Raw genomic sequence first — 16,954 nt, 5'->3', positions numbered from 1 at the left:
GCAATGGAGAAAAACCATCCACGCGTTTCTCTGATAACACTGTGAACCATGTTGAATATTTTTATTTCCACCCCACCGCTTCCCACCTTTGGAATGCCCAGCTATCTTCCCTTCGCCCCCAGTTCCACTATCAGAAGTTCTTCAAAGCACTTTTTTTTTAAAGGCATCCATAAAACAGTTGGCTCACCATTCCCCAAATTGGAATTTCCCCTTCTTTCTTGGTTTTTTATAATTTTCTATGACTAAAGGTTACTGCTTATATTTAGAACTAAAAACTAAACATTACTTAATACAATATCAAATAAAACTTGAACCTAGTTTTTTGAAAAAGGCAAGAAATTCCTCATAACCAAAGAAGCACACTCCTACCTTTAAATGCTTTCACTGACAAGAAAAAATAGATATAAATTCCAGCCAACATACAAAATAGTAAGAAGGATTTTTCTATGTATCTCTGCCTTGACATCCTGCTTCTCATTATGCCTATTGTGCCGATTTGGAGGGGTGGGGGCGGGGACTAATCAAAGAGTTTTCTGTAGACAAATGATAAAAGATGTCTCTGGCTACAGATAACTAGATATAATACTATTTTGGATAACTCTAGGACAGCGGTTCTCAACCTGTGGGTCGCGACCCCTTTGGCGGTCGAACGACCCTTTCACAGGGGTCACCTAAGACCATCCTGCATATCAGATATTTACATTACGATTCATAACAGTAGCAACATTACAGTTATGAAGTAGCAACGAAAATAATTTTATGGTTGGGTCACAACATGAGGAACTGTATTTAAAGGGCCAGAAGGTTGATAACCACTGCTCTAGGATCTATAATCTTAACCTCAAGAATAGAAAGTAAAAGGAAAATGTGTGATGAAGGATTGATTATTCATATTTTCTGGGTTTGGGAGGTTTGTTGAAAACCTCAATTCAATTGTTAGTTATGAAACACTCGCGGGGATGTAAAGTATAGCATAGGGAATATAGTCAATAATACTGTAGTAACTATGTATGGTGCCAGGTAGGTACTGAAAATATTGTAAAATATGATTGTCTAACCACTATGCTGATGGTGTAGTCACATGGCTTCTGAGGCAGGGGTCACGTGATGACTTCCTCACTCACAGATTAGACACTTGGACGAGGGTGGCTAGAACAGCTGGGTGCTGGCTGGGCCTGTTTCTCCACAGGACTGCTCCATGGGGCTAGCTTGGTGGCCTCACAGCATGGTGGTGGCTCAGGGCTTCAAGAGTGAACCTTCTAAGAGACAAAAAGTGGAATTGGCCAGCCTATGAAGACCTAGGCACTGAAACTGCTCCTGCCATGTATTCTATTGATCAGGGCAGTCAGGGAACCTGCCCAGGCTGAAGGGAAGGGACACAGATTCCGCCTCTTGAATGACAAAGAATGAGGAGCCATCTTACATCTGCCCAGCTCAGCAGCTCCTCTGAGGCAGAGCTGGAGACCTCCAATAGGCATAGAGCAGGGGCTGATATCTACAGATTTAAGAATAACCACCACTCTAGCAGAAGAGAACATCAATGAAATGTTATCTGAATAAAGTCCATGTAGGCTCATAGATATAGTCCTTTATTAGCTTACTATTTCTTCAGTGCATTAAACAAAGTAAGAAATTAAAAAATTTCTCCACTGCCACTCCGCCCACCCTCCAGCAGGAAATATCTTTCTGTTGACATCTCCTGCTTCCAATTACTGACATCAGAGTTGGGTGTGTCCTTCCACCTTGGCTATGTAGGAATGTCAACTAAAGGTGATTGGCCGAAATAGTAAAACACATCTTGCTGATGGCTCTAAGAAAGAACTTTAACATATCATAATCTCTGATTTCTTCTTGGAAAGTTCTTTTGTATGTGTACTATTGTCCTCTGGTATTACTTCCAAGTCTTTCTGAAAAATTACTAGTTTCCCTTTTTTGTTTATTTTTAAGTGACAGATGGTTAGGAAATATCTTCTTCATTCTTATAATTATTTCCCTAGTTTTTCTCCATTAAAGAACAATTACCCTCATGCAAAATCTTTCTAAGTAGTTATTTTCTAGCTCCTGAAGAGAATAATCACAAGGAAGGCACTCATCTTATATACTTCATGGCTTTTCTTAGCATGAAACTTCTATTGAATATAATTTGTACCGCAGTAACTAACATAGCTACTACGTAAGTGCGTGGTAGTTAATTTTTTTCTTAAGTGGACCAAGTTTTCAGATAAAACATTCATCTGTTTTACAAAGGGTAGTTTTCCTGGATCCTATCCAATCGTACCTTAAAAGTAATTAGTTATGTGACTACTGTGCTTGAAGTATTTTCCAAGGCAAAACATTTTTTCCTCTGGCCTAGCTAGTGTGGCTCAGTGGTTGAGTGTCAACCCATGAACCAGGAGGTCACAGTTCAATTCCCAGTCAGGGTACATACCCAGGGTGAGGGCTCAATCCTTAGTAGAAGGCGTGCAGGAGGCAGCTGATCAATCATTCTCATCATTGATATTTCTATTTCTCCCTCTCCCTTTCTCTCTCTGAAAGCAATGAAAAAATATATATATTAAAAAAATTTTTTCCTTTGGCTTAAATTCCCTCACATTTATATTGTATTTAGTACTTTAAAAAATATGCAAATTATCTACTTTATGGAGAAGTAAAACCCCTTCTGGATTTATTTCTGGTTGCTAGCAATATTGAAAAACAATTTAATTTATACAAAAAAGCTTTAGATAGATATAATAATTAAATATATAAATCAAGTCATAGCAAAGCAGCAGAAAACAGAAACAAGCAGTTATGACATCTTCAGAGGAATTATAATTTATCTAAACTTGGAAGCAGTAAATGAAATAACAAGGGACAAAATCAAGGGATTTGATGGTTTGTAAATTGTAATATGAAAGGTGATTTTAACAAGCAACATTATTACTGAAGGCCATTCATGATTAATTTAGAAGAAATTCTTGGCCTTTGGCATTCAATAATTTCCACATTTCACAAATAATCCCCAAAGCCAATGACATAAAGAACTATGTTACTCTGTTGAGTCAAAATTTGAATTGTGCCAAGAGTGTGGTAGGCCTCACAGTCCCTCCCTGGAAAGTACCCGTTTGACCCCAGCACCTGAATTTCAGGGTAGCCTTGTCCTTTCATCCCTTATGACGCACTCTGCAGAAGTCACATGTCAATGGCATTTATACAAAGCAAGCATTCACTACCACTGTTTTTCTCAACTGTGGAGATGCAAAAAGGTTTCACTCAGGATGCATTTCTGGAGAATGATATCATTGCTGGGAAATTTCATGGAATGGAGATAAAAGAAAGAGAAATAGAAAGTTACTGAATTTCAAGAGATATTCCCTGAATCGGTACTTTCTCTAACTGGCTTTAAGAGAATTGCAACTTTGAATATGAATGATAGTATTCAAGGGAATCAATGCTACTGTTCAAAAAGAAGAAGAAAAGAAAAAGTAAATAAAAGAAAGAGAGGGAGGGGAGGAGGAGGAAGCAGAGAACCCCATCCCAGAGTTTTACAGGGTAACAGTCACAAGCAGTCAGTGTGATTCCTGACAGGGAGTTCTCTTGAATCAAATGATCTCTGTGGGCAATATTAACCACATGCTAAGCTGGAAAAGGCCCAGGATTCCCAGGGAAACAGTGTCCACAGTTATATGCTCAGGAACAAAGAACCACGCCTGAATTCCCAGGCGCCGTCACACCTCCTTCCTGTTTCTTTGAGCTCCTCACACCCTCATCTACCCAGGTCTGGACCATGAAAGGTCCTCCCGAGCTCCAGTCGTTCCACCACCAACCCTCGAAATCCTTTCCCCAGAGGCTGCTGTCTGAAATGCAGGTGTGGCCATGTCCCTCCCAGCTTTAAAATGCCTGCTGCTTTCAACTCTTTTTTAAAAATTGTGGCCAAGTCTGGCCGATGTTGGCTCAGTGGTTGAGCACTGACCTATAACCAGGAGATCATGGTTCGATTCCCGGTCAGGGCACATGCCCGGGTTGCGGGCTCCATCCCCACTATGGGGCATGCAGGAGGCAGCCCATCAATGATTCTCTCTCATCACTGATGTTTCTATCTCTCTCTACCTTCCTCTCTGAAATCAATTTAAAACAATTGTTTTTTTAAAAGATTAGACCCAAGAGCTTATTTAACATTCAAACTCCGATGACAAGCACGCAGACTGTCTGTCACATAATCTGTACTGCTAACTATTTGCTGAAGGGAGGGGAGGAGGAAGAAAGTCTGGTGGGCAGGTGAGCAAGCAGGCACAAAGGAAAAGCATCTGATCAGGTTTCTCCTGTGCCCGGCTTGGCTCCCTGTGCCGCCCGGTTCTCTCAGCATGGTCTAGAGAACCCCGAAGGCCTGGCCACACGTGCTGCTGCACCAAGGTCCCACCTGAACCCCTGTCTCAAGTCTCAAAGCTGAAGTGGCTCAGTCCTCACAAAAGTCACCCTCTACTTCCCGCTGCAGGGTTCAGAATGGGGGTCTAGGCCCAGGGACTGCAAACCGGTGGTCCAGCGCAACCCACCAACATACTGAGAAAACGATCACTTATGAAGCAGGTACTCCATGCCAGCCAACATGGGACGGCCTTCCGATTTGTTAGCACATTTCAACCCCTTTCAAATCCCCACTTTTCAAATGAGGAAAATGAGACCCAGCCAAGATGCTAACCAAGTTTTTGTTGTTGTTGTTGTTCTCACCGAGGATATGTTTAATTTTAGAGAGAGAGCGAGGAAGGGAGGGAGAGAGAGGGAGAGGGAGAGTGAGAGAAACATCAATGTGCAAAAGATCAATCGGTTGCCTCCCCTATGCACTCCAACTGGGGATTGAACCCACAACCCAGGTCTGTGCTTTTCAGAAAGTTTGTTCTTATTTAAATTAACAGCATCAGTAAATGAGAATGTTCATCTCACAATATCCTCACCAACTTTAAATATTATCTCTTAAGATTTTTGTTAATTTTATAGTGGAAAATTGTTTTGAATGTGGATTTATAAAAAATTGATTGTTGTGAAAATTACTGCTTATAATTTTTATTTTATGAAGCCAATAAGATTAAATATATAATATTAAGAGCTCTGCATAACTAAACTCTATATCATGCCTACATAGACTATTTTAAACTGAAGTAACAATGGCTTAAAAACAGTTTTGCAAAACTGCATTACATTAAACGGAATGGAAAGAATAAGAAAGTACCAGGTAAGGTCCAAGCGCCTCAAGTGAGACTTCTGTGGAAGAGATGAAGGCAGCATTTCTCTGAAATCTATTTGTTTCTTTCTTCCCTACCCAGTTCCCAAATGGGAAGACAACATCGATATATCGGCACAATGCAAACGGTCCGACCCCACTCAGAATTTCTTCAGTATTCTACCTGGGTATATTTTAGAGCCACCACTGACTTGGAGAAGTAGACATCAAAGTCACAATTCACACAACACTGGAGTTAGAAACCTACACACCTTCAGAGAAAGTTCACTTTCTAGTCCAGTTCCCTTCCTAAGGCTCCCCATGCTGTTGTATATGCCCTTCCTGTCTCTTTGCACCTGAATATTTCTAAACAGATATTCACGCCTGTTAAATCTCTGGTCTGAATCGCAGGCCTAATATTGTGACCACGTGGTCTGCTGAAGGAGAAGGGGATCACATTGGTGGAATGTGCAGGGTTTGGTGTCGGCATTCAGAGTTCACAGCCCTGGGAGGGTCTTCTGTCCCTCCTGAGAGGAGGCACCACTGGCTGTGGAGTCAGTGTGTAAGGCTACCCCTGGCATCTCTAGATAACCATGTGAGAGAAGCCGGGAGAAGGAGAAAGACTGCAGTGGAAATGTGAAGATTGCATTTCCCAAATATCAAGACACATGGGAACAAAAGCAAAATTTTGGAATTTATTACAGCCTGTAAGTGCAATACGATGAGGTCATTATTGTTGCTATCAGAAAATGAAACCCCTTCCTACTGAATGTCTTGTCTGTTACTTGTCAGGGATTAATGCTGTCATTGTTCGGGGCCCTGTGTTCAGAATGCATGACCATCGTGATAACGGAGGCATGGAGTTCACTTTCTCCTGACAATCAAGGCCTTACACAACGGTGACGTTTCAAGCTTGCTCTCTCCCCGACGCAAAGCTTAGTTCCAGGAAACTGGGTACTCAACATACCCTCCCTACCTCCATGCCTTGTTAGTGCCCTCACGCCAGCTGAATGCCTCTCTTACCAACCTGCCTGTCAATTCTGTCAATCGAGGATCATCTCAAACGCCACCTCTTCCATAATATTTTTCTCCTGTGAACTTTTTTTATCTGCTCTGGCAAAGGTTGTTTGAAGGTAGAAGCTACACATCTTACACAATGTGGACAGAGACCTCAAGCATGTTCCCTCCCTTCCCGAGTGTAAAGTTGTTGCAGGAAAGTATAGCCCCGAAAGGGACTACATTGGCCAACATGTCATACATCCAAGTTACATGTGCCCACATGACTTGTTCTTAGCAGCTGAATGTAAGTGGAAGTGATGGGTGTCACCTCTGGTCTGGGTGTTTAAGAAGCATGCACTGCCTTCTTTACTCTTCCACTTCTTCAGCAGGTTGAGGAAGAAGAATCTGCCCAGCAAAAGAGCATGGCAGGAACTCAAGTTGGAAGGAGCCCGCCCTGCCATGTAGCTCAGAGGCTGAGCTTCAAACTATGAACCAGGAGGTCACAGTTTGATTTTTGGTCAGGGCACATGTCTGGGTTGCCGGCTCAATCCCCAGTGTGGGGCATGCAGGAGGCAGCCGATCAATGGTTCTCTCTCATCACTGATGTTTCTATCTCTCTCTCCCTCTTCCTTCCTTCTAAAATCAATATATATATGGAAGGAGCCCTATTCCTGGATTTCCAGATACAACAATGCTGCCTGTTGACCTAGAACAGCATCATTGAGCTGGTAAGTAGGCGTAAACTTAACTTCCACTGGGTTAAGCCACCGAAATCTAACTCTTCCAGAGTTAGAGCCATTTCCGCTTGGTATCCGTTTAGTGCTTGGCTCATTCCATTTCACGTAGCAGGAGTTCAAAAGGTATTTGTTAAATCACATTGAAAATTCAGGGACAAACACAAAGAAATATAAATTAGGTTATACTTGAGAACATAGTTTGAGATATCTGATGACACCAAAATGCTCTTCCAATCCTATTTTCTTAAAAAAATGCCACCCTCAAGTCATTTGTTTTACTTAAGTACTTACACTTTGAAATCAGTTGTTACTTTGTGTTTGGCAAAGAGAAAATAAGATGTTTTGAGAACTGCTGGCCATTCTGGCTGAATGTGGGTACCAAGTTTTCTTCTGGTAAAATGAGCCAGATGGCAAAACTGTGAAGAAAAAAAAAATGACAAGATGAAAGATATTGATTGTCAGATATTTGGGTCAGATTTTTTTTTTTTAATATTTTAATAATTTTTATTTCTTAAAGTATTACAAAGAGTATTACATATGACTCCTTTTTTCCCTCCCTTGACATTCCCCCGGCCCCTACCCCCCGCCCCCCCCCCGCCCCGTGTCTTGTGTCCATTGGTTAATCTTATATGCATGCATATAAGTCCTTCAGTTGGTCTCTTAATCCCCCCCCAACCCTCCCCAGGCTTCCCACTGTAGTTTAACATTCTGTTCAATGTTGCTCTGCTTCTGTATCTACCCCTGTTCATCAGTCCATACTGGTCCCCTTTATTTGTCCCAACCTCACTGGAGTAATCTCAACCTCACCAGGGCCGTCTGAGCCTCACCAGGGCCGTTTCAACCTCACCGGGGCCGTCCCTACCTCACGGGGGCCGTTTCAACCTCACCGGGGTCGTCCCTACCTCACGGGGGCCGTTTCAACCTCACCGGGGTCGTCCCTACCACACCGGGGCCGTTTCAACCTGACCGGGGTTGTCCCTACCACACCGGGGCCGTTTCGACCTGACCGGGGCCGTCCCTACCTCACGGGGGCCGTTTCAACCTCACCGGGGTCGTCCCTACCACACCGGGGCCGTTTCAACCTGACCGGGGTTGTCCCTACCACACCGGGGCCGTTTCGACCTGACCAGGGTCGTCCCTACCTCACGGGGGCCGTTCAACCTCACCGGGGTTGTCCCACCACACCGGGGCCGTTTCAACCTGACCGGGGTTGTCCCTACCACACCGGGGCCGTTTTGACCTAACCGGGGCCGTCCCTACCTCATGGGGGCCGTTTCAACCTGACCGGGGTTGTCCCTACCACACCGGGGCCGTTTCGACCTGACCAGGGTCGTCCCTACCTCATGGGGGCCGTTTCAACTTCACCGGGGTTGTCCCTACCACACCGGGGCCGTTTCAACCTGACCGGGGTTGTCCCTACCACACCGGGGCCGTTTTGACCTGACCGGGGCCGTCCCTACCTCATGGGGGCCGTTTCAACCTCACCGGGGTCGTCCCTACCACACCGGGGCCGTTTCAACCTGACCAGGGTTGTCCCTACCACACCGGGGCCGTTTCGACCTGACCAGGGTCGTCCCTACCTCACGGGGGCCGTTTCAACCTCACCGGGGTTGTCCCTACCACACCGGGGCTGTTTCAACCTGACTGGGGTTGTCCCTACCACACCGGGGCCGTTTCGACCTGACCAGGGTCGTCCCTACCTCACGGGGGCCGTTTCAACCTCACTGGGGTCGTCCCTACCTCACGGGGGCTGTTTCAACCTCACCGGGGTGGTCCCTACCACACCGGGGCTGTTTCAACCTGACCGGGGTTGTCCCTACCACACCGGGGCCGTTTCAACCTGACCAGGGTTGTCCCTACCACACCGGGGCCGTTTCGACCTGACCAGGGTCGTCCCTACCTCACGGGGGCCGTTTCAACCTCACCGGGGTTGTCCCTACCACACCGGGGCTGTTTCAACCTGACTGGGGTTGTCCCTACCACACCGGGGCCGTTTCGACCTGACCAGGGTCGTCCCTACCTCACGGGGGCCGTTTCAACCTCACCGGGGTCGTCCCTACCTCACGAGGGCCGTTTCAACCTCACCGGGGTTGTCCCTACCACACCGGGGCTGTTTCAACCTGACTGGGGTTGTCCCTACCACACCGGGGCCGTTTCGACCTGACTGGGGTCGTCCCCACCTCATGGGGGCTGTTTCAACCTCACCAGGGCCGTCCCTACCTCACGGGGGCCGTTTCAACCTCACCGGGGTCGTCCCTACCACACCGGGGCCGTTTCGACCTGTCCAGGGTCATCCCTACCTCACGGGGGCCGTTTCAACCTCACCGGGGTTGTCCCTACCACACCGGGGCTGTTTCAACCTGACCGGGGTCGTCCCTACCACACCGGGACCGTTTCAACCTCACCGGGGCCATCCCGACCTCACCGGGGCCATCCCAGCCTTACCGGGGAAACAGGAAGTTTGGCCCTCTGTCCGCTGCCGGCGGCTCCCCACCAGACAAAATCTCCAGGCGTTCCTGGTGGTTGAACATCCAGCACTCCTGCCCTCCACCAAGTGCACAGACTGCCTGTCTGCTGTCCCCCAGCGCCCCACAAGAGACTGGGACCAGTGGGCATGTTTGTGCGCTTGCTGGTACAGCAGTTCCACAGTGCCAGCCGAGTCAGGCCCAGCCCTGGCCGGCCCCGGACCCGACTCTGCCCCCCGATTGCATCCCTCCCAGATGCAAGGAGCTGAAATCTGCAGCCTGCTGGGATGGGCTCTGTACTTGGTGCCTCTGCACATCCTACTCAGTCTCAATGCGCTTCTTTCTATGCGAGGAGTTGAAATCTGCAGTTTGTTGGGTTGGGCTCTGTACTTGGTGTCACATCCTACTCAGTCTCAATGTTCTTTCTCTCCTTCCAGTTGTAGAGCTTCGACTGGGCCAACTTTCCCATGGTTCTGTATGATAGGTGTTTGTCTGATATTTGGTAGTTTCGATGTTGTTGTGTGAGGTAGCACGCACAGGTCTCTTCCTTATGCCGCCATCCTGGTTCTCCTGGGTCTGCTTCTTGAGTGTGTCTCCCATGGCTGCGAGCAGTTGAAGTCTGCAATTTGTTGGGATAGGCTCTGGTTTTGGTGCCTCCGTAGCTCCCACTCAGTCTCACTGCGCTTCTTTCTTTTCCTCCAGTTGTAGATCTCCCACTGGGCCAACTTCCCCATGGTTCTGAGTGGCGGTTGTTTACTTCATAGTTGATAGTTTCAATGATGCTGTGAGAGAGCAGCACACACAGGTCCGCTCCCTACGCCGCCATCTTGGTTCTCCTGGGTCAGATTTTCAAATAAGACATAAGCAGTGGATAGAGGCCCTTAGCCAATAGCACTTTTATTCACATTCCAATTAGACTTTCATTGTAAAATGCTAGTATTATTTCTTAGGTCGAGCTGAGAGATATTTAGCTCCTCCCAAAATGTCATCAAGACAAAATAAGATTGGGTCATCATCCCTCCAAATCAAACGTCAGTCTGATTGGATATTGCATTAGAACACCAGAATGAAGCTTAAGTATAAGAGGAAGGTGATAAGGTTACCAGAAAATTGGCCCACAGCTTTTCTTTTCTTTTCTCTTTTAATATATTTTATTGATTTTTTTTACAGAGAGGAAGGGAGAGAGATAGAGAGTCAGAAACATCGATGAGAGAGAAACATCGATCAGCTGCCTCCTGCACATCTCCTACTGGGGATGTGCCCGCAACCCAGGTACATGCCCTTGATCGGAATCGAACCTGGGACCCTTCAGTCCGCAGGCCGACGCTCTATCCACTGAGCCAAACTGGTTTCAGCAAACACAGCTTTTCTTGAAATTACTGTCTCCGCTCCTCTCGGTGTGCTTCTTTTTCCTCCTCCTTCACCCATTTTATTTCTCCTGCATCTCAATAAGCAAGCATCCTCATGGAGCCCCATTCCTGACTCTGCTCAGAGATATTTTATTATTTATCTTTATGTCTACATTGTTTGACTTACTTGCTTGGCCTACACTGTACCATCCGATTGTTCCCCATAAAAATGCTAATGAACGTATATACATTGTTTTTGATAAATTTTCCAAATATTTTTTGTTTTTTTCCTAAAACAAAAAGTTGAACCCATACTGTCTCATAGCAGAATGGTTTAGACCCACTTTTGGGGGCCCATTAGTGGCACATAAAAATAAGTTTATTGAGTCACAACCAACATTTCCAAAAAGTAAATAGAATAAATAAAGGTATATTAGAGGGCACTGCATTCTGTTTACTGATTAGCAGCTTAAAGTGCCCTCTATGCACCCCATAGAAAGTGCTGGTCTATACGCCAGCTGGTCATGGTGGAGGAAGTCTGCCTCCCTAAAACTGGAAACAACGCACCTCTGCTCAGACAGGAGACAACCCACTGTCCTAGCTCGAAAGTGGGGGAGCCCGGAGGAAAAATCACTGTGCAAGAAGGAACGTTAGAACTGCCAGCTGTGTCTCTCTCTTTAAATCTTACTCTTTAAAATGTCTTAAATTTAAAACTTCTATTGCAGAAAGTCTGTGTTCTATTTGATCATTTCCAAGTCTATAAGGCAACCAAATGGGTTTACCTCTAATGGAAGTGGATACAGCTTCAGGTTCTTCCATAATTCAACTGCATCAGAAGTACCTGTAGCATCATTAGCAGATTTTTAAAAAATTACAGGTCACTCTAGTGTTCCAGAAATTCACATATACAGCAGAACGCACATTCCCGCCTGCTGAAAACAAACAAACAAACAAACCTGTTTTAGGAGAAAGTTTCTCCATTCGGCTCTTTCTATTCAGGTTTTCTTTCTGCTTATTCAGTTCTGTAAATACAGGTTTATATTTAGCCCCTCTGATTCTCCATACGCCCTTCTAAAAACATTTCCTATTAAGGAGCTTTCAATAGTTGATCTCTTGGGCTACGGAGTGATACGACCCTGTGCAGGTGTGGGTTAATTTGCCTGCCAGTGGCATCACCACTAGATCAGGAATCAAGAAGGCCCCTCGGATAAAGTGCAGGCAAACGATGTTTTGCTGTCATTGATTTTCTATCTTCCTCTCCCCTCTTCTCTCAATAAACACATATTAAAAAATAAAAGTGTGGCCTTCCTTGGCCACCTCACTGTCCTCAGGCTGCTCCTGCTCTCAGAGAAGTCTGCACAAAAAAGGAGCCACAACCCTGGCCAGGGTGGCTCAGTTGGTCGGGTGTCATCTAGTGCTCTGGGATGTTGCTGATTCAATTCCTGGTCAAGGTCATATGCCCAGGTTGTTGGCTTGATCCCTGGTGGGGGGCATGCAGGAGGCAGCCGATCAATATTGCTCTCTCACATTGATTCTCTCTCTCTCTCTCTCTCTCTCTCAGTCAATAAACTATTCTTTAAGAAAGGGGGAGGGGTGCACATACTAAACCTGACAAGCTCAGGGGAGGGGAGAATGTAACCATAAAGGATGGTCTGACCATAAAAAGTCCTAACTAAAAGCAATTCATTGCTGGTAGTCACATCCGAGGCCTGTAGCTTCCTAGACAAAGGTCAAATGTTTTTCCCCTACAAAGGTCAATCTTTACCATAAGTGAGCCTGTCTACTGCCTTTTTGCATCTAAGATCTATACCTTTGAAATGTCAGTTTCTCCTTTCCCAGACACTTCCGGGCAGGTGAGCTGTGCCAGAGAACACAGACCCTGCTCATTGCTCTCTTACTTCCTCCATACCATCTCGCTGTGCTATAAATGTCCATTATTAACTATCCCATTCCCACCAATGTAAAAGAAGTGTCTCTCCATTTTACTTTTTTTAAAAATATATTTTATTGATTTTCTACAGAGAGGAAGGGAGAGGGACAGAGAGTTAGAAACATCGATGAGAGAGAAACACCGATCAGCTGCCTCCTGCACACCCCCACTGGGGACGTGCCTGCAACCAAGGTACATGCCCCCGACCGGAATCGAACCAGGAACCCTTTAGTCCACAGGCCGACACTCTATCCACTGAGCCAAACTGGCTAGGGCTCCATTTTACTTTTTAAAAAATATATATGTTTTTATTGATTTCAGAGAGGAAGGGAGAGGGAGAGAGAGAGAGAAATATCAATGATGAGAGAGAATCATTGATTGCCTGCTGCACGCTCCCTCCCGGGGACGGAGCCTGCAACCTGGCATGTGCCCTGCCTGGGAATCGAATCCTGACCTCCTGGTTCATAGGTTGGTGCTCAACCACTGAGCAACACTGGCCGGGCTCTCCATTTTGCTCTTGTTCCAGTCCCAGAGATTCCCTGTTTCACTTTCTTCTGCCTCCATTGTGGGCATTTGGACCCACTCTCCCCAGTTATTTCAAAATTTCAAGGAAAGCCAGATATCTTGATTTTTACCTGACATCTTCTACTCTTTAAAAGTTGACAATAAAACCAACCAAACAAAACACAATTAGGGCCAAGTTGGTGTGGAACAAACAAAATATAACTCTAGGCCAAGGCTGTCCGAAGGCTGTCTGCCTGGCCCCTCGGTGCTGCATCCTCCCTGATATCATCTGCATAGGCATCCACTCCCATCATCTCATCAGGAAAAGCTGGACTCCAAACGCCCTGTGTCATCTGAGGAGGGGCCCTGCTGTACGTACATGAGTTATTTCAGAACTAAAAGCTAGCATTTTTAATTGATAATTTACTGCTCTCTTTTTGATGATACCTTTTGGTCTGACTTAACATGAAACACACTTTTCTAGTTACACACAAATTAACATGCAGAGTATGAAAAGGCAAATGGCTCTGAGACAGTGAAATGCTTGGCCTCTGCATCTTGTTCAAGCCTGCTTTGTTTCCATGGCCTTCAGGCTCACGGCTTCTGCTCAGTCTTGCATATAGACAGGCTAATCATTAGAGGAATTCTGCTTATAGCTCGAGGAGATGAAGGAAGTATGTACTGGTTAGCAAAGATTTACAGGAACTTGTTCTGACTCACATCAATTAGGACAATCTTCCTCAGACCCCAGGGGCACCCAGATGTCTGCTATGGTCAGTCACCTCTTACCACTCCCATTTCTCTTTCCCATGACATAAAAGAAGCCTGAACTCTGTACTTTCTTAAGAGGAATTTGAGGTACCACTAGGGCTCCCATCTTCTTGGTAGGCACCTTGAGAATCAATAACTCTTTCCTTACTCCAAACCTTTGACATTTTGGGTTTTGGCCTTTTGAAGCATCAGGCACATGGACTTTGAACAGGTAACAACTCCATCCCTTTTCTTGGCAGCATCAAAAGATGAACAGTCAATAGCTTCTTGCCCAAATGGATAGCACACTTGTGGATTTTACTGACCCCCCAGCTTAATGAAACATGTACAAAAAATGAAAGTGACCACTAATTCTTCAGCATCGTTGACCCAAAGGCATCTACTATGTGGAATTTGAACTTAAAAATTCTTACAGTGAGGTGGGCAATAATTTGGTGTGATGGTACTGAATCTCAGCATTTGGGGATGAGGAACAAACTTTCCTCTACCCTCAAGGCTCTTCTGGCCGATAATTAAATGAGATGAGACAGATCGGCAAGAGGAAATAACCAAGTTTTAACATACATATGTATGGGAAACCCACACACACGAGAGTCAGAGACCCCACATGCAGAGACAGAAAGGGAACATGGACATATAAGACAACCTGAGCTAGGGATGAAGGGAGGTGCCTTGGGGGTTCCAAAGGGTCATTGTAGGAAGAGCAGAGGCTAAATAAACAGAACTTTGTCTTGCCCTATGGAGAGGTCAAAAGAAGTTATCTCTGCTCATCTCTTATGATGGGCAAGGCACCAAAGTTCTTCTAGGACAGTTAAAGAAAGGGAGGGGCAGAAGTTTATCGAACATTTGAAGCTAAAATTGCCCTTAGCGCAAAGTAATCTGTATACCATTGAGGCCTATCTTGGGGGGACTGGTTCTGAACACCCACACATTCATCAACAAATATTTATTCAGCACTTCTCTGAAGAGCACAGCTGTGACTGCAAACCTCACCCGAACCCAAGCCTGGAAACTTCTGCCCAAGCTGCTGCTTCTGTTGTGCTGGTGAGCGAGAGCATGGGCAGCAGCTGCCACGCAGATGTGAGAGCCTGATGGCACCGGAAAAACAGGAAGTCCAAATGCTGCTGTTATGCCGCACAGTCCCTCCGTGCAGTACTGGGCGGCTCTGTCCTTCCCTCCAGGTAGTGAGGTCTTATGAGAACTTTGACATTGAGAAGCTAGAGGAGAACTTAGAAAAATGGTGAATAGTTATGCCAGGGTGCGATATATAGTTACCCTTCTGTGGCACCCACTGAGCGTTATTCCTTAAGCTTCTTGAATATCCTGAGGACAATAACTCTTTGGCTGCACATTAGTGTCGGCAAGGGCAGTCGGCCTCACCCCTGGGGTTCCCAAGGTTTCCTGGACTCGCACAGAAGACTTGGTAGTGAAGATGGAGACATGGGTACTTAACAGTTCCAGTCCTGGGTTTGATTTCCCCTTGCTCAAGGGTGCTCTCTGGATGGGTTCTCTCTTCTGCCTGCAAGCATTTGCATTTTCTATTCCCTTGTTTGGATGGCCTTCCCCTCTCCGCCCTACTCTAACTCTAACCCTTTAATCTTTTAAATTTCTAATCTTTCCAATGCCTCTCCCTTAGAACCCCCTCCTTCCACTGCACTCAGAGGACCTGCCCTTGCGTGTTAGTGAGGCCAGGCCAGGCTACATACGACAGTGAACAAGCTCCAAATCTCAGTGGCTGACCCCAGTGAAGGGTTATTTCTTGCTCCTGTCACAACCCAGTGACTTGGGACCAGCGCCTCCAGCTTGTGCACCTCTTGGGGAGGGGGGCCTTCAGGCAGGGGCATTATGGCCGCCATCCTCCTGGCCAGAACACAGGCCTGGGGCCTCCCCCAAATCTCCCTTTACAGAGATTGTTTCAACGGCATCTTACAGATGGGACACTGTGGCTGAGTGAGGTTGAGTGACGCCCCACCCCCCCCCCACCCCCCACCCCCGCCAGGGCACCAGCCTCCAAGAGCCCAATCAGAACACAAACTCTGTGTTGCCCACTTGCTCATTTACCACCACCACCTCCCAACTGTCCAATGACATGGGCGTTACTCTTGTTTTTACAAAAGGCAAGAAAGTGATCTTTGCAGGATGTAAACTCATGTGCTATATGATTCAGTGGACCATGCTCCCAACCACTATCCTATACTGGTTTCCACTTTAAAATGGTTAAGAAAATCCATAGTGTTTGTGTGTTTTTTTTAAAAAAAGGTATTTTCATTAAAATGTTGCCCCTCATTTATTTCTCCTGTCTGTTTTGGTTTCTGACTGTTGTGGGCTGAATTACGTCCCCTGACATGGTATGTTGCACCATGAATGCGACCTCACTTGAAAATCGGGTCTTTGCGGATGGAATGAAGTATAGAAGAGATTAGGAGAGACCCTGAATCCACTGACTAGTGTCCTAATAAAGAGCGGGAGGTTGGAGATGCAGATACGCAGGGAGGAGACTGCCAGTGAGGATGGAGGCCGAGCTTGGGTTAAGAGCTTGGCCATAAGCCAAGTCCAAGGACAGCCAGAAGCTGGAAGAGGCGAGGGGGGATTCTTCCCTTGAATCTTTGCAAGCAGGATGGCCCTGCCTATGCCCTGACTTCAGACTCCTGGCTTCCACAACTGTGAGAATAGGTTTGTGTTTTATGGGCCACTCAGTTTGTGGTACTTTGCTATGGCAGCCCCAGGCCACACATGCACTGACCTCATGGGCTGAGCAGTGATCAAGTCCTTCACAGCATCCTCTGACCTGAGGCAGGCCCCAGAGCAAGCAGCCTGGGCTGTGGAGGAGTCAAGGAGAAGGCTGAGTAGAGGGACAATCGGGGCTCTTCCAGGGGGAGGGGGGATGACTACCAAGGCCGGTCCCTTAAAGACACTTTGGTCACCACAGCCACCTGAGCAGTGAGTGAACAGACTGAAAAATATGGGTCCTGAGCCCTGGACGGGTGGCTCCATTTGTGGAG

General features: G+C 46.3%; 1 long non-coding RNA gene across 4 annotated transcripts in view; it reads right to left on the bottom strand.

Annotated features, from left to right (window-relative positions):
* The window catches only part of LOC139014966 (uncharacterized), a 40,940-nt gene that overhangs the window by 16,041 nt on the left and 7,945 nt on the right, over positions 1 to 16,954 (bottom strand). For all 4 annotated transcript variants that reach the window (XR_011472389.1, XR_011472390.1, XR_011472391.1 and 1 more), the window contains exons 2-4: positions 11,704 to 11,769; positions 11,530 to 11,588; positions 7,225 to 7,349 (exon numbers count right to left, since the gene is read on the bottom strand). This is a non-coding gene — a long non-coding RNA (uncharacterized lncRNA). The remainder of the gene's footprint in view (positions 1 to 7,224; positions 7,350 to 11,529; positions 11,589 to 11,703; positions 11,770 to 16,954) is intronic.

This window comes from Myotis yumanensis, unplaced genomic scaffold, assembly GCF_028538775.1.
Source record: "Myotis yumanensis isolate MYYU_CA2020_CCGP unplaced genomic scaffold, mMyoYum1.0.hap1 SCAF_8, whole genome shotgun sequence".
NCBI classification, from domain to species: domain Eukaryota; kingdom Metazoa; phylum Chordata; class Mammalia; order Chiroptera; family Vespertilionidae; genus Myotis; species Myotis yumanensis.
Note: the sequence above shows the minus strand (reverse complement) of the source record. Positions and strands in the feature narration are given on the sequence as shown.